Source organism: Nannospalax galili, unplaced genomic scaffold (assembly GCF_000622305.1).
Source record: "Nannospalax galili isolate Female #2095 unplaced genomic scaffold, S.galili_v1.0 scaffold801, whole genome shotgun sequence".
Taxonomy (NCBI): domain Eukaryota; kingdom Metazoa; phylum Chordata; class Mammalia; order Rodentia; family Spalacidae; genus Nannospalax; species Nannospalax galili.
Window position 1 is genome coordinate 344,978 of NW_008345222.1, and position 17,967 is coordinate 362,944.

The following is a 17,967-nucleotide window of genomic DNA, read 5'->3' on the forward strand; positions in this document are numbered from 1 at the left end:
AAGCAAAAGATATAAAAATAAGTAGTTAAAAAATAATAAACAAACATTTTTTTTTCAAAAGCAAGGGGCTGAAGAGATGGGTCAGTGGTAAAGAGAACTGGATGATTTTCTAGAGGACCCGGGTTCAATTCCCAGCACCCACATGTTGGCTAACAACGACCATAACTCCAGTTCCAGGGGAATTTGACATCCTCCTCTGACTTCTGTGGGCATTGCACAACATGGGTGCACTTACATACATGCAGGAAATGTACTCATACAGATAAAATTTTTTAGAAAATTTAAATAAGCACTTAATATATTTGAAATAACAAATTATCACCTAATGAATATGCACCAGTCAATTCATTAAAAAAAAAGTCTGATCAGTCTTTGATTCAAACATAATCCCAATGTGTCTAGGACTCATTCTCTGTTTGTGTCAATACCTGCTTTGTAGTTCAAATCATGTTATGGTAGACAGGGATGCAGAAGCAGTTTTTCCAAGCCTCTCCTTGACTCTAAGCCCAAACTGCACTTCCTTTGTTCTTATAAATATTTATTAGCTAGTAAGTTCAATGGTGGGAGAGTCTATTCATCAGTAAGTAATTGTTGCAGTTTCTCTGGGAGAACAATAGCTTTCCTAGGTTCATGAGGATTTACAATAGATATACATATATATTTGTGTGCATATGTCTACATGTAATATGGATATATAGTAGAGACAACTTTGTATCACTTAGAATACTAAATACAGAGAAGTAGTAAAAGTATATTTTTATCACTTCCATAAACTTTATATTTCTGCATTGTAAGAATCTTATCTTTTATTTTTATATGTATACATACATTCCAATGAAAATTTTTTGCTTGTGTAGGGGAGAGCATAGTCCCCTACTAGCATGAATCCAGTTCCCCATATTTGGGGAAATTGTAGGGGTTAGCACATCAAGAGTGCAATGGGTAAGTCTTACTTTAGGAAAATCACTTTTTTGATCATAGTATCTCCCATGCCAAGTAAGTACTGAATTTTATACTTTTAATTATAATAATGTTTTAGGTTTCACTTAATAAAAAGTGTCTGGTCATCTTTATAATTCACATTATTTTCAGGCTGGAGAGATGACTCAACATTTAAGTGCATTAGTGCTTTCAGAGGACCTCAGTTTGGTTCCCACATGGCAGTTTACAACCATCTGCAACTCCAGTTCCAGAGAATCCAACACACCTTTGTCTGATTTCTATGGACATTGCATTGCACGTGGTGCACTTATATACTTGCAGGCAAAAATACTCATACACATAACACTTTTAGAAAATTTAAAAAATCACACTATTTGCATAATTTCATAATAATATAAACCATGCAAAGTAAAAATTCATGTAAACATTTCCCTAACATTAAATATCATAAAGTTACATTGGACATACTGAATGTACATATTACATAGTTAACTTTGGTTTCTTCACAGGACACAACTAATTTATCTTATAAATTTCATATATTGCCTTCTAAAGAGTATAAATCAATGTAAAGTGACACTACAAGGAATGCATTGAATTCTGTGGTGATCTTTTTTGTACAGTATTGTATAATTGGAAAACTATTTTAATTTTTCAGGAATATTTGACAGATTCTTACAATTCAGAGCTTTTACATTTGTTTTCTTTTTTAAAAATATTTTATTTGTTATTTTTATTTTATGTGTATGAGTGTATTGCCTGTGTGTGAGTGTACCCATGTTGTGCAATGCCAAGGAGATCAGAAGAGCAGAGAGAAGAGGGTATCAGATTCCCCTGGAACTGAAGTTAAGGACGGTTCGTAGCTGCCATGTGGGTACTAGGAATCACACTTGGGTCCTCTGCAAGAGCAGTCAGTGCTCTTAATCCCTGAGCCATCTCTCCAGCCCTACATTTATTTTCTATTGCTCTCCCTTATTCACTTATTTAGTATTTACTGCATATCTATTATGTGTTAATATGTTAAGCACAAGGAAATGTCTGTCCTCACAGAGCTTATAATCTAGCGAGATGCATATCTATCTCCTTTTACAATTATACTTTAAGTTTTGGGTGTCTTCTTTGTAAATATTAATTTAAAATATTGTATATTTCAGCATCTGCATTTTTATTTGATTTATTTTTAATATATTTTTGAGTTTCTGTGAATTTCATAAGATAGCTCTTAATAAAATTTAGACCGCCTCATCCATCCATGTCCCCCCCATTGCCCCAGATTTCATGTATTCTGTCATATATGTTAATTCCTATCTGGTGAAGCATTTGTACCCAGATGTCCCTCAGTGTACATGTTCATCCACTAGAGTCTAGTCAGCCTATCTAGAACCACACCCTTAAAGAAGATCTACTCTCCCTCACCCCATAATAATCAGTTGCTAATAGTTCCTCTGCTAAGACTGGGGTCTGCTGCCGATTTTTGTCTGATTGAGTTAGCAAGTGCATGTTGTCACCATTGTTGCAAGTTCATATGAGCAAGTTCCCAGTGACATGAAAGCCTCTGTTTCCTTATGTTCATGCACCAACCATGGCTCTTACAATCTTTCTGCCCCATCTTCAGCAATGGTCTCTAGGCTATGGGTCGACAATGTTTAATATAGGATTCCTTTCCAGGGACATGAATTCTGCAGTGTCTTATTCTCTAAAATGTATACAGTTGTGACCTTTTTGTGCATTGAACTTTGTTGTATGAAGAAGATTTGCTAGTGAGAATTGAGGGATGTGTTAGTATCTCTCTACACTCTGTTCCACTATGTTCCATGAGCCTTAGGTGTAGAGGTTCCACTGTAGATATGTCACTAAGGGCTGGGTGCCTCTCAGACACATATTCTCTGTGTGTGACCTGTTGTAGAACTCTGTAATAGATGGCATGTTTTGCAAAAAGAAACTTCTTTGATGAGTGGTATATGGTATACTTGTCTGTAAATATAAGGATCTATATTTAGCATACAGTAAGAAATTTCATTTGCTAAAGATATGAAATAGATAAAGATAAAGAGATAGTGTTTTTTTTTTTTTCCGGTATCTATGACCTCTCTAGCTATGTGCATTTGACTATATTTACTGTGCCACCCAAGTTCCCTTCAACTGGGATGGCTTTAAGTCCAATTAGATAGCTGTTGATTACTCCCTAGATAAAAACGCCACTACTGCACCATTGTCAGTCATTGTGTACATTAGGCTTTACACCTGGGTTGGACCATTGATTTTCTTCCTTAGCAGCTTGCATACTCTCCTCAAGAACTATGAGAACTAGTTTTCAGGAAGGAGACTTCCAGGTCAGTCCAGCTCCATTGCTCCAAGTCCTATGTCCAAAATATGTCCCATCTTCAGCAATAGGGTCTTGCCTTCAAGTTGTGGGAGATAATAACAGGTTGTGGCATTAGCCTGTGTTGTGTTGGGAGTCTCTTGGAATACCAGGACTTGAACTACATGAAGAGAGGTTTCTCCTTTCTGGCACTGGGTTTATTGCTATATATCCTTCAGGTATACATATGAACTCATGTTCAGATATTGTATGTGTATTTTTTGGTAGGGGGTTGAGTTAATACATTTCCCTTTGACTTTTTATGCTGCCTAAGCTGTATTTACCTCTCCACTTTCTCTCCCTGTCTAACCTCCCACCTCTTTCCCCAATATCTTTATCCTATTATGCCCCCTCTACTGAGTTTCCATTCTACTCTACTCTGTTCTGTTCTGTTCTGTTCTTCTATTGAGTCCCTTTATTCCCATGATTCCTTGTATCCCCTTACCTCCACCCTTTCCAGTTGAATACCCCCATTTTCCCAATTTCTCTCTTAATAATATCTGTCTTCTACTATCCCTCTCTCTGGCTCTTTCTTTCCATTTACCTCCATGTTTCCTTTTTCCTGGCTCTTACTGTTACAACAGGGTACATACTCACATGTAAGGGTTTGGTGCTAAGATCCACAAATGAAAGAGAACATACATCACTTGTTTTTCTCAGTCTATGTTACTTCATTTAGTATAACAGTTTCTAGTTCCATCCATTTACCTGTAAATTTCATGATTAAGTCTTTTCTTACCATTTAGTAGAACTCAATTGTGTAAATGTACTACATGTTTATTATCCATTCATCAGTTGAGGGAAATTTAGTTTGTTTCCATTTCCTAGCTATTGTGAAAAGAACAGCAGCAGAGATATACAGGCATCTATACAGGATGAGTCCTTTGGGTGTATGCCAAGGAGTGGTATAACATGATCATATGGTAAATTCATTTTAGTTTTTTAATAGTTCTCCATGCTGCTTTCTATAGTGGTTGTACGAGTTTGCATTCTCACCAGCAGTGAATGAGCGTTCCCCTTTTCCTCATCTTCATCAGCATTTGGTGTGTTTTGTTCTCCTGATCTTAGACAGTCTGAATGGGGTAAGATGAAATCTTAAAGCGGTTTTGATCTGCAATTCTCTAATTATTAAGGATGTTAAGCACTTTTTAAGATGTTTTTTAATCGCTTTTATTTCTTCATTTGAGAACTCTCTGTTCAGGTCCTTAGCTCATCTTTTTATTAGGTCACTTGTTTTCTTGTTTCTTTGTGTTCTGAGTTCTTTGTATATTCTTGGTATGAATCCTCTGCTGGATGTGTAGCAGGTGAAGATTTTATCTTGCTCTCAGGGGTTTCCTCTCCACTTCCTTGGCTTTTTGTTGTTGTTGTTGTTTTTGCCATACAGAAGTTTTTTAGTTTAATTAGGTCCCACTTGTCGATTTTGGGCCTTAATGCCTGAGAAACCGATGTCTGATTTAGAAAGTCCTTTTCTACACCTGTATCTTGTAGTGTACTGCCTATGTTTTCTTCTAGATATTTCAGAGCTTCGGGTTTCATACTGAGGTTTTTGATCCATTTGGAGTTGACTTTTGTGCAGGGTAAAAGATAAGAGTCTAATTTTATTCTTCTACAGGTAGAAATTCAGTATTGCCAGCACCATTTGTTCAAGATGCTGTCTTGGCAGTTTGCTCTGTTTTTGTGCCAGTACCATGCTACTTTTATGACTATAGCTTTGTAATATATTTTCAGATCTGTTACGGTAATCCCAGCATTGCTCTTTTTGCTCAAGATTGCTTTGGCCATACAGATTCTTTTGTGATTCCATGCGAATTTTGGATTTTTTTCTAGCTCTGTGAAGAATTTCATGGGGATTTCGATTACCATTGCATTGAATCTATTATAGAATGCTTTTGGTAAGATGTTCATTGTCACAATGTTAATTCTACCAATCCATGAGCATGGGAGGTTCTTCCATCTCCTGGTGTATCCCCCTATCTCTTTCTTTAAAGATTTTTAAATTTCACTGTAGATATCTTTAATGTCTCTGGTTAGGTTTCTTTTTATTTATTTATTTATTTTTTTTTTTGAGTCTCGTGAAAGGAAGGGTTATCATGAATGCTTTCTTCAATTGCTTGTTATTGTATATAAAAGGCCACTGATTTTTGTAAATTGATTTCATAACCTGAAATCAATACTTTTGTTGAAAGTATTGATCATTTCTAACAGTTTTCTGGTGGAATTTTTGGGATCTCATGTATAATATCATATCATCTACAAATAATGATAATTTGACCTCTTTTCCAATTAGCATTCCTTTGATTTCCCTCTCTTATCTTAATGCTCTACCTAGAGTTTCAAGCAGTATATTGAAAAGGAGTGGGTAGCCTTTTCTGATTTTAATGGAAATGCTTCCAGTTTTCTCCATTTAGCCTAACATTGGCTATGGGTTTGTTTAGCTTAAATTTGTTTGTATAGCTTAAATTATGATGAGGTATGTTTTCTCCAGTCCAATGCCTTTTAGAACTTTTAACATGAATATGTGTTGCATTTTGTCAAAGGTCTTTTCTGCATCTATTGAGGTGACCACGTTTAAGTCCATTTATATAATTAATATTACATATATTTACTTACATATATTGAACCATCCGTGCATCTCTGGAATAAGCTGACTTGATCATGGTGGATGAGCTTTTAAACATATGTCTGTATGCAGTTTTCAAGTATTTTGTTCAGAATCTTTGCATCTATGTTCATTAAGGAAATAGCATATTTTTCTTTTTCTGTTGTGTCTTTACCTGGCTTTGGTATTCAAGTGATACTAGCTTCATAAAAGGAGTTTGGAAGTTCTCCTTCTGATTCTATCTTTTTAAATAATTTAAGAATTATTGGTTGTAGATCTTATTAGAATGTCTGGTATAAATCTCCTGTGAATCCATCTGGACCTGGGCTTTTGTCATTCATAGGTTTTGTACTGCCCTTTCAATTTCCTTTCCTAAGTTGCTGATCTCTTCTTGGTTTAGCTTTGGTGTTTTCCATGAACTTAGAAATTCATTCTTTTTTTTAGATTTTAAAATTTAATAGAGTATAGGTTTTTAAAGTATTTCCTTATAATGTTCTGGATCTTTTGTTGTCTGTTGTGATGTGTTCCCTTTCATCTCTGATTTTGATTCATTCTTTCTTTTGGTTAACTGGGCTTAGGGTCTGTTTATCTTAACTTTTCAAAGGACTAGCTCTTAGATCCATTGATTCTTTGTATTGCTTTCTTTGTTTCTGTTTCATTAATTTCTGCTCTGATTTTGTTATTTTTTCTCTTCTGCTGGGTTTGGGTTTGGTTTGTTCTTGCCCTTTCAGAGTCTTAAGTTGTACAGTTAAATCATTTGTATGTACTCTTTCTGATATTTTAATGTAGGCAGTTAGAGCCATAAACTTCCCTCTTAGGGGAAAGTTTTTCTTTTATAATATTCCAGATATTTTGCTCTGTTGCATTATCATTTTCATTTAGTTCAAGGAATACTTCTATTTCTTTCTTAGCGTCTTCTTTGAGCCATTCATCATTCAGGCATGTGTTGTTTAATCTCCATGAATCTGTGTAGTTACAAGACCTTCTTTTATTGTTGATAGTAAGCTATATTGCATTGAGCTCTGAGAGAATGCATGGAATTTCTTCAAGGTTTTGTATGTGTTGAGGTCTGTTTTGTGTCCTAGTATTCAGCCAATTTTAGAGAAACTGATGTGGCTGCTGAGTGGAAAGTGTATTCTTTGGTGCTTGGGAAAAATATTCTATTGATGTTTATTATGTCCATTTGATGTTATTTAATTCAGATGTCTCGCTGTTTATTCATTGTCCAGTTGACCTGTCTATTGGAGAGAGTGGGGTATTGAAGTCCCCTACTGTTACCAAGTTGGGGTTAAACTGTGTTTTATAGTCCTGTAATGTTGTTTTTATGAAATTAGGTGCACCAGAGTTTGGTGTACACATGATCATGATTGTAATATCTTCTTCGTCAATTGTTCCTTTGATTAGAATAAAGTGATCCTCTATATATCTTCTGAGTACCTTTAATTTGAAGTCTGTTTTGTCAGATATTTGAATTGCCACACCTGTTTGCTTCTTAGTGCCATTTTCTTCAAACAGTTTTTTCCATACTTTCAACCCAAAATAGGGCCTATTCTTGAAGGTGAGAAGAGTTTCTTGAAAACAACAAAAAGATGGATCTTGTTTCTTACTCCATTCTGCTAGCCTTTGCCTTTTGACTGGGGAATTGAGGCCATTGATATTTAGAGTGATTACTGGAAGATGCATATTGTTTACTGTCATTTTAATTTAATTGTGTTCTTGGCCCTATTTTGTGTTTCCATAATTATACCTGCCTTGGTTTTCTTTCTGTAACATCTTGGGTATGGTCATTCCTATCTTCTGCCCTTTGTATTGCTTTGAGTGCTCTCTGTGGGGCTGGTTTAGTGGACATGAATTCTTTCAACTTCTTCTTGTTATGGAAAATTTTCATTCCCCCTCAATTATGATAGATAGTTTTGCTGGGTAAAGTATTCTGATTTAGTATCTATGGTCATTTTGAACTGGGACTGCTGTGTTCCAGGCTTTTCTTGTTCTCATAATTTGCATTGAAAAGTCAGCTATTATTCTGATGGGTTTTGTTTTATATGAAATTTCTTGTTTTTCTCTAGCAGCTTTCAGTACCCTCTCTTTCTTCTGTACATTTAGTGTTTTTACTATGATATGCCATGGGGAAGTTCTGTTCTGGTCCTGTCTAATTGGTGTTCTATACACTCATTTTATCTGTATATGTATACTTTTACTTAATTAGGGGGAGGTTTTCTTCTATAATCCTGTTAAAGATCTGATCAATATCATTGACTTGAGATTCTTCTCCTTCCTGTATGCCTGTGATATGTAGATTTTGTCTTTTCATGGTGTCCCACATCTCCTGTGTATGCCTTCCTCAGTCTTTTTTTTTTTTTTTTAAATTTTCATAGTCTTTGCTTTAGCAGTCCAGTTCTTCAACTTTGTCATCCAGTCTGATTTCCATTTCATTCATTCTGCTTGTGAGGCTTCCTCCCGTCATTTCAAATTGATCCATTTTGTTTTTAATTCCATCTTCATTTCAACTTAGGTTTTCTTTAATATTTCTGTCTCTTTTGTGAATTCACTTTTCAAGTCTTGAACTTTTTATTTTCTTCAGCTGCATATTTGTATTTTCTTGAGCTTCTGTCACAGTTTATACTTATCCTCTTTGAGTTCTTTGAATTGTTTCTGTGTTCTTTAAGTACTTTGATCTTGTTTATGATTATTCTTTTAAATCCTGCATCATGGGGTTCCTCTGGGTGGTTCTCATTGTAGTATACTTCTGGAATGATGAGTTTTGTTGGAAAACTATTCTCTTGGTTTTTCATATTATTTGTGTTTTTGCATTGCTGTTTGGGTATATGGATGTCTAGTTTGTTGTGTGTCTGATAGGAAATTCTATTCTGCTTTGTTTAGCTACAGTTTGGATCTGTTTATATTGTTGATGTAATTTGGTTGCTTTTTGCTCAGGTATGAAAAGTTAGTTGGTGTGTGCTTCAGGTTCTCACACAGTAGTAGGCTGGTCTGGGTAGTAGGCAAGTCTGTGGTAGGCAGATCAGGAAGGGAGGCAAAGGTGAGATGGGGTCAGGACAGCCTGGGAATGTCTACCAAACTAGGCAGGGTAGGGTGGGCCTGAAGCTGTAGAATGCATCTAGTCTGAGTGCAAGGGATCAGGACATAGTGGGCAGGGTCTGAGTTAGAAGGCTAGTCCATAGATCTGATGGGAAGAGCAGGAGTGGGCCTTGCCTGAAGACTAGAAGTGGGACAGAGGGCTGGGAGAGAGTGGAGCTCCTCAGAGTGCAGGTAGATCAAGGTGCAGTGGGTCAGGTCTGACTTATCTGGATAGTAGGCAGGTCTGTTGCAGGCAGATCACAAGTTGCAATGCCACACGACATGGACAGGACACAACACACGACAGCCTGTGGAGGGGTGTAACAAAATTAACTAGAGAATTAATCTATTCTGTGTGCAGAGTATCCGGTCGCAGTGGGTGGGTCTGGACTAAGAGAGTAGTCCGGAGATCTGGGGCAGAAAGAGCAGGAAAGAGCAGGAGTGGGCTAGAAGTAGGACAGAGAGTGGGGAAAGTGAAGCTGCTCAGAACACAGGGGAATCAAGGCACAGTGAGTGGAATCTGACTTACCATGGTAGTAGGTAGGTCTGTGGTAGGCAGATCAGGAGGCCAAGGACAAGGTGGGATTGGGGACAGCCAGTAGAGAGCCTAACTAACAAAGCTGGAGACTTGAGCTAGTCTGGGTGCAGGGGATCAGAACCCAGTGGGTGGGTCTGTACTAAAAGGGCAGTCCAGAGATCTGGGGCAGAAAGAGAAGGAGTGGACCTGGGCCCAAGGCTAGAAGGTATGCGGAACTGGGGGAGAGAGTGGAGCTACTCAGGGTGCAGGAGAAACAAGGGGGACAGAATGCAGCACCTGAATTTTTAATGATAGACAATTTGAACACATATCTCTTCTTGAAGGTATAATTATCTTAGGGAAGTTTTTCTCCCACATATTAAATGAATCATCTATTCTTAGTCAATTTGTATTATGATTTTATTTAATTTTTATATTAAATTCATTTTTGTTATGGATTTATTATAAAATATGATAAAAGAGGGATTCACTTTGTTTTACTGAATACCCTATATTAAACACCAATTTCTTCTCTTATTTAAGCAGATACAAAATTTTATGTGTGATAATTGTCCTGCAATACTCTTTAGTTTGTGAAAATAATTGTGGTATTTATACTTTCATAGCATCAAAATCCTATTTTGAAATTTTTATGAACTGAATCTGGTAATACATATTTTAAACATATTTAAGAATATAGTCCCTCATGGTAATATGATAAGAAGTATATAAAAATAGAATAAAAAATAAAAGAAAGTATGTAATACAATATCATAAAAATTCTTGTTTCAGAAGGAAGTTGTGTATCTGTATCAAAGGTTAATCTTGAAAAACAGTATTACTAGTTAAACATTAAAGTGAGAGCTCCTGTAGTAGTGGGACATAATTACCGTTTAGAAAACAAGAACAGGAGGAAGCAAGGGAGTAGAAAATAGGTTCACACTGGGAATCAGTACATAGGAGTGAGAGAGTTAGTTAGTGGAAGACTTGCTCATTGATGTCAGAATGCCGCTGGGAGAGGAATGCTGGAAGTTGGGTTTTTCTTTTTTTTTGAATCAGGATTCCATGGAAAGGTTGTTTAGGTACAGTATGAGGCCAGGCAGTTAGGAGGCTGGAGAAAGTGGAACAGTCACATGGACGTTCACACATGAAGGAAATGAAAATAAATGAATAGGAAGTAGTAAGTGCCGAGACAGGAGGGAAAGAGGATGGAAAGAGGACAAAAGGATGGAAGCAGGGGCTACAGGATTATCAGAGCCATGTAATGTTTTAAAGTTTCCTAGGTACGTTCCTCTTATGCCTATGTCCATTGTTCAAATAATTGCCAGAACCTTCCCTTTTCCTTTCCTCCCTTCCTTTCCTTTTCTGTCCTTTCCTCCTTTCTCTCTTAAAATTCTCTCTCTCTCTCTCTCTCTCTCTCTCTGTGTGTGTGTGTGTGTGTGTGTGTGTGTGTGTGTACACATGTGCATGCACAGTGAGCATGTGGAGGTCTGAGGACATTCTGAGAGAGTAGATGGCCCCATAAGGGATCCAGGAATCAAACTTAAGTTCATCAGGTTTAGGTTGAAAATGTGCCTACCTGCTGAGCCATCTCCCCAGCTTAACCTAGCTTTCTTTAATGTAAGGGTTAAGTTTACTTTTAAAATGTTTCCAGCTAAATGCCTGAACACCTTAGGTACAATGTTACTTATAAACTGAAATTGTAAATAAAAGGTATAATTTTCCAAAGAAAATACTAGAATGAAGAAGCTGTTATATTGGCATGGGGTTCTAGAAATTGATGTGAGCGGGGATAACTGAAAAGGCAGTCATATTCTAAAAATTAACTCTAATTTTAATTTGATACCATAAAATTCCCAAATCAGCAGCAAAAAAGCTACAATGGAATATCTTTTGATTGTTTTTCTACAGTAAAATTTCCAAAACATCTGAAACATTTTTTACTGAGTCCTAAAACATTACCAACTCAGCCATCCTAGAACAGTGGCAATCTTTATAAGCAGATAATTGTCCAATATCCTACAGTTCTAAAGACACACTTGGCCCTTTTTTTAAAAAAACTTGAAACACAGTATTCCTTCCAGAAATCTCCTTGCACAGCTTTCTGCACTCTTGATCATCCTAAGTCTCAAAGTTCTTTGTGACTTTTTAAAGACATCACCTCCTGTACAATAAGCCCCACTTCAGACCTTAGAAGAATTTCTCTTTTTTTAATTTATTATTGGTATACTGAGATGAAAGTCTTACTGTAATGGATGAAGATGCCCCCTTCTACATTGATTCAAGTCACAAGCTTGGCAGAAGTTCCAATTGGTTTATTTTGATTAGGAAGTAATCAAAAGCAATGTACACCCTCCATAGTGGAAGACTTCTCTCTCGTATATGGACTTAGAAGTGCTGGTCTACTTTTCACTCTCTCCTTGCTTTTACTGCTGTCTTAAATGGTCTACTTCCTGGAAACAGGGTTTTATGGAAACTGTTCTTATTTACAAGACTTATTTGCAAGAATATGTATAAAGGTGTAACTACTCATATACTCATACACTTGAGGTGCTTACTAGGGGAAAGGGCAATGATGTATTGTACTTAGGTGCCTACTGGAGACTGACTGTTGATTTTCCCAGTGTCCTGCCTTTCCTCTTATCTGGTCAGCTTGTTTATCTTGTACCCAGCTGTAAGCCTTCTCAGGAATTTTCTCTAGTGTTCCTAACATCATTGTTTTGACCCTAACATGTGTTTTAACTGCTTGTAGTGTTATCTCTGGTTGCCACCTCCTTGCTCTAACAATATCCTCCCAGATAAAAAGGTCATAGGTATTTGAACATGAAATGGCCCACAATTATTTCCAGAGCAGTCACTTGGTGACAATTTCTGCTTGAGGACAGGGCTTACAAAAGAAAAAGTTTTCAGGAAATCTAGAACAAAAGTGGTATATCATGGTACCACTTTAAGTCTTTTCAAATAGCAATCAAAACAAGATCAAATTGAATTTCAAATTATGAACACAGCACACACTCTTCTAGTATCTCACTACTGATAACAACGCACTGTAACAACTAGAGAAATTGTTATAAATGTACCCAGTGCTTATTATAAAGCTCAGCAGTGGACCTATACATGCTTGGTAAACATTGTATCTTAAATGTATTTTGATAATATTCAGGGTCCTTCCTCTCCACCCCTACTTTACAGCAACCCCCAAAATTCATGTCCTCTGGTATTATTTGCCCTTATTTTTCTAATATTGTGTCTCCTTTTAGCCCTAGCTTGCTTGGAACTTGCTTTGTAGATCAGATAGGCCTCAGTCTCACAGAGCTCTGCCTGCCTTTGCCTCCCAAGCTCCCAAGTGCTGGGATTAAAAATGTGCACCACCATACACCAACGTTATCATCATTTTTTAAAAAAAAACTATATTGAATCTCATCTGCTTAGCATACAGAGGGTCATGAGTTTGATCTTTCAGTACCTCACGATTTTTAGGAAAAAATATGTGCAAATTTGACTTAAAATTTTTAGAATTATATTCTCTTAACATTATAAATGACTGTTATGAAATAAAACTAAAATTTCAGGCAATTCTTACAGTAGCAGGAAGCAATATTTTTCTACAAATGAGAAGTACTGCTGCTGTGGTGGTGCACGCCTTTAGTCCCAGCACTCAGGAGGCAGAAGCAGGCGGATCTCTGTGAGTTCAAGGCCAGCCTGGTCTATGCAGTGAGTTCCAGTCCAGCTGGGGCTACAGGGAGACCCTGTCTCAAAAAGACCAAAAAAAAAAAATAAATAAATAAAAGGAAAGGAAAAGTACTTATGTATGCTATGCTATCCTGGTGATGATGTAAATACTATATGTATTTTCTGTAAATGACATGCCTTTAAGAAGACATGAACAACTTTTGGTAAATTCCCAATATAAAACAAAGCACATGCCAGAGGGGGTGGTAAATGCTTGTTATTCAGCACTCAGGAACTAAGGCAGGAGTGTTATTGTCTGGGGTTCTTGATTAGATTTGTTTTCTCCACCAATTAAAGAAGTAAAAGGTTTGGAAGAATCTCAGGCAACTATTTTATTAAAAGGGAAACACACACACACAAAGACATTCCACAAGTGGAGATATGATTCAGAAAACTAAATCCAAAGCTCCCTAGCTGGGCTTGGGTCTTTTAAGTATTCACAATGATAAATACAATTGATTTAAATAGAGGTTTGACATCAATGTATTGGACTTTGACCTTAGAATTTTTAATATTATAACTTACTTAGATATCTGTAACTTGTCTAGGTTTTTCAACTTTTGTCCATTTTGGAAAAATACATGAGCATCTTAATCTTTTGTGCTAGATAGCTTCCCCTGGGTTGAGCGAGCCTCAACTGGAGAATTTCCTTCATTGGATCAGCCTGTGGCCATGTCTGTGGGGCACCTTCTTGATTGTTAAGTGATGTGGGAGGGCTCAGCCCACTGTGGGTGGTGCCACCCCTGGGCAGGTGGGCCTGTGTTGCATAAGAAAGCAGGCTGAGCACAGGCCAGGGGAGCAAGCCCGTAAGCAGCATTCCTCCATGGCCTGTGCGCCAGCTCCTGCCTCCAGGTTCCTGCCCTGAGTTCCTACCTTGGGCTCCCTGATGAACTGTGACCCAAGAGATGTAAGCTAAATAAACCCTTTCCTCCCCAAGTTGGTATTGGTCAGAGTATTTTGTCACAGCAATGAAGAAGCAAACTAGAACATCTTTTATGTGAAAAAAAATTTTAAATACCTTCATTTTATACTTTCCTTTAAAAGCTTGGTAATTAAAAATATGTGTACAGAAAATCTTAATTTGCTACAATGTGTCATATATGTGATTTGGATTCAGTTCTTGTTTAAGGAGAAAAAAAACCAGTAAGTATATGAGGGAGAATTGTTGACGCGGGTATAAAAATACTCTGTGTCTACATATTTTAGGTGACCAATTGCTTGAAATCTTGTACTGACAATGTATTTATATGTTTCTGCAAACAAAGGCAGACATCCAGAAAATTTTAATAAGCATCCTTCCCCCTTACACAGAGATTAAGTTGTAGGATAAAATAATACTTTGATTGAAATCTCCCATTTTAGGCCACTGTTTTAGCTTTTAGTCTAACTTTAGGCCAGGCTTGAGAGCAGACAGACATCAGCCAATTTTTTATTAAGGTTTGGTTGTTTATCCTGCAGATGTTGGTGAACTCTGGATGGTCCCACAGGTTAAAAAAAAAAAAAAAAAAAAAAAAAAAAAACCACAAAAAACCTTTGGGCATAGGGAATTTCAGAGGTATTCACTTTTCATTTACAGAAGAGATCTAACTGGAGAATTATGTTATAATTAAGATTTCCCTGTGGGGCTATCGTTCATCAACCGCCAAGGGTATTCAGGCCATACATGCATTTAGAAAAGTATAACTTTCTTTCTAAGTATTTGGGGTTTATTTAGCTTGCTTCAATTGCCAAGGAAACAAGCTAGTGAAGAATATGAAGGGATCTTGGAGGCTTCCATCCCCACCTACAAATCAAAAACAAGACAAAACAAGACTGGGCAAGATTGATGGAGGGTTACCTAATCTTCCTCAAAATTCTCAGTCAAACATCTGGAGAGGTAGCTCTGGCTTATAAAAGGGATAGTCTATAAGACGCCCATTTGGATACTAGGATGGTTTTCAGAGTGAGAGTGGTTCACACTTTCCTATGCCTGCAGTACTGGTCCCTAGCAATTTCACTTATACCCAAGATATTTCCAATGCCTCCATTCTTAAAAGTGCATTAGCTCCCTTCTAATCTTATCTGTAAATGGACAGATAAAGGTGAGAAGTGCCTAATGTCTAAGATATAGAACTCTTTTACTTCTCCAGAAGCTACATAGTGGGTTGAGGTCCTATTATTGGGAGAGAAGTAGGTTAAGGTGACCTCCCATTTCATGCAGAGGAGAATGGGACCACCAGCACGTCTCAAATAGTAGCCTGAACAAGTGATATCTAATAAGAAAGTACCTGACTCTTGGCCTGATATAAGCTTTGAGAGTTTCTGGCTGGCCAAAGGGGTTAGAGAAGGTTTGTGATGTTCTATGTGAAATAGAAAAGGGAGATATTCCTCTGCCTTAGAGTCTCCCTGATCTCATTCCCATTCTCTTAATTGGTCAATCCATATTGTATTTCTTGTTTTTGCTTTAGAGGGGTATAGAAGACTCCAAGATCCCTTCACGTTCCTCACTAGCTTGTCTCCTGGGCAACTGAAGCAAGCTAAATAAGCAAGCACAAGGAGCTCATGGTAAAATTTTTATTTAACAGGACTATCTGGATTGGGAGAGCTTTGTAATTTACTACATGTAAACTGTATTTAAGTCCTTGTAATCTAGAGAATATTAAACATAGAAAAAAATCCAAACTTCTAAAAGAACTCAGAAAATAATGGCATCAACCTGTTCCTTTTCCTTCTCCTCTCTATGTTGTGGTTATTGGAAGGTGAAAGTAAAAGCAAGGGTATCCAAAGATACACTGGGATGGAAACAAAAACAGACAAGTATAGAGCAAAGGAGCCTTGAGGGGGTTAAAAAGTACTTTATATCAGTTTGAGAAAAATGGGCCTGGAGATACCAAACAGAAATAGCTGACATCAAGACCCAGGGGAGCCTGAATCTCCAGCCTCCTTCCAAGCAGGCTGATCCTACCTTTACTGCAGGTGCCCACTGGCAGAAGCTTGTTTGGCACCAGAAACTTTATTCTTTAGGTCCCAGTTAGGATACGTGCTTTTTTTTTTTCAATATTTGGCCCTTGGCTACTGCAAATTTATAGAACTTTCCATGTCTAGCCATCTCAGTGTTAGCTCTCTTTCCCAGTGTTGAAGGCACATGACTAGGAAAATTATGAGTTCCCTTTAGAATCCAGCAAATATATCATGCAGAGCAATGTCTCAAAATACAAACACCCACATAGAGATATGGTATTAGTCTTGTAGTCTAACACAGGAAATCCACCAACCACATCTAAACATGACAATAGAGCCTATGTTGGAGTCTCCTTTGCTTTCCCAATTCCATGATCTCACTACACATCTAGGAAGCTGAAAATTAGAAAGGGGAAAAATGCGAGAAGAGGATCGGGACATGTAACTGACTAGCTCTGGCATAGAAATTCTTAGGGTACAGTGATCCCCTGAGGGCTGCCACCACTTTGATGATGTCACTAACCAACATGTCATTCAAGTCATATGGCTCTTTTGGCCTATGGCGAGCTCAGCTCCATGATAAAATGAGCCTGTCCCCAACCACAGTATGAGTCCTCCTGGGATCCATGCATCTTAGAGGTTAAAGGTAGACACTCACCACCCATTAGCATGACTATAGCAGGAGGAACTTCAGGATGTAATCTCAAAGCACCAAGGCAAAGAAACAGAGGAAGGAATTCCATGTTCTCAACCCAAGGACAGACTCCATGTATAGCTGTTTGAGTGACTAGAATCACAGTTGTGAGTTACCTCCTAGATGGCCTCCAGAGGGGAAAGAAGAAATTTAACTATGCTTCAATTTTTAGGTTAAAATAAAAGTGAGTCTGTCTCTCTTTCAGGGTTGCAAGAGGGACAGGGAAGGAAGGGAGGGAGGTACAGGTTTCTTTTAAAGAAACCTAAGCTTTGTCTGTCTCCAGATTGAGAGTAACTTCCCACATCTCCTTGAAGAAGGTGGCCCAGTGCTGCTTTATCATTCTTTTTCCTTTTTTTCTTGAAGAAAAGGCACAGAGAAGAGGTTTCTCTCCTTCTACATTGGTTTCATCCTGACTAGTATAAGATTTTATCACTAGTGCCAGTCAGGCCTTAGACCAACAGGGCAGTTTTAGTCTCTGTTCACAAGTTTTTGATCATCAAATAGTTGATCTTGATTCAAGAACCTTTGCATATTCCTATTTGTAACCCCTTTTGTCTTGATCCAAACAGATGAGTTGAGATAGGCAGAGAGAGAGAGAGAGAGAGAGAGAGAGAGAGAGAGAGAGAGAGTGAAAAAAACCACTCCTAAATAGAGAAGACAATGATTATACAAAAAAAAAAGAAAAAAACTATTTCTAACATAATAACACATACACAGATTCTATACACAGATGAGATAGGCAGAGAGAGAGAGAGAGAGAGAGAGAGAGAGAGAGAGAGAGAGAGACTGAAAAATCCCACTGCTAATTAGAGAAGACTATGATTATCCAAATAAAAGTGAAAAATTCAATTTCAGACCTTAAACCAGCTGCAGTGATTAACTCCAGAGAATCATTAATTTCAGCCACCAAGACCTGCCCAATGAAACACAGATATTAGAGTTAGAAGAAAAGGTGCCTAAGGGAACCTTCTTTTTCAGAGAGAAGAAAATAAAATTCTCAGTCTGGAGGTTCAGTTGCACTAATTCTGAATACCCCTCCTACTTTGAGGACCAATGTAGAGATCCTTGAAACTCAATGACCATTCTCTCTCTGGTTTCTCTCTGAT

At 37.4% G+C, this 17,967-nt stretch overlaps 1 pseudogene; it reads right to left on the reverse strand.

The window, feature by feature from the left end:
- Positions 1-854: 854 nt before the first annotated feature.
- On the reverse strand, positions 855-1,004 carry LOC115071748 (annotated as a pseudogene).
- Positions 1,005-17,967: the final 16,963 nt, after the last annotated feature.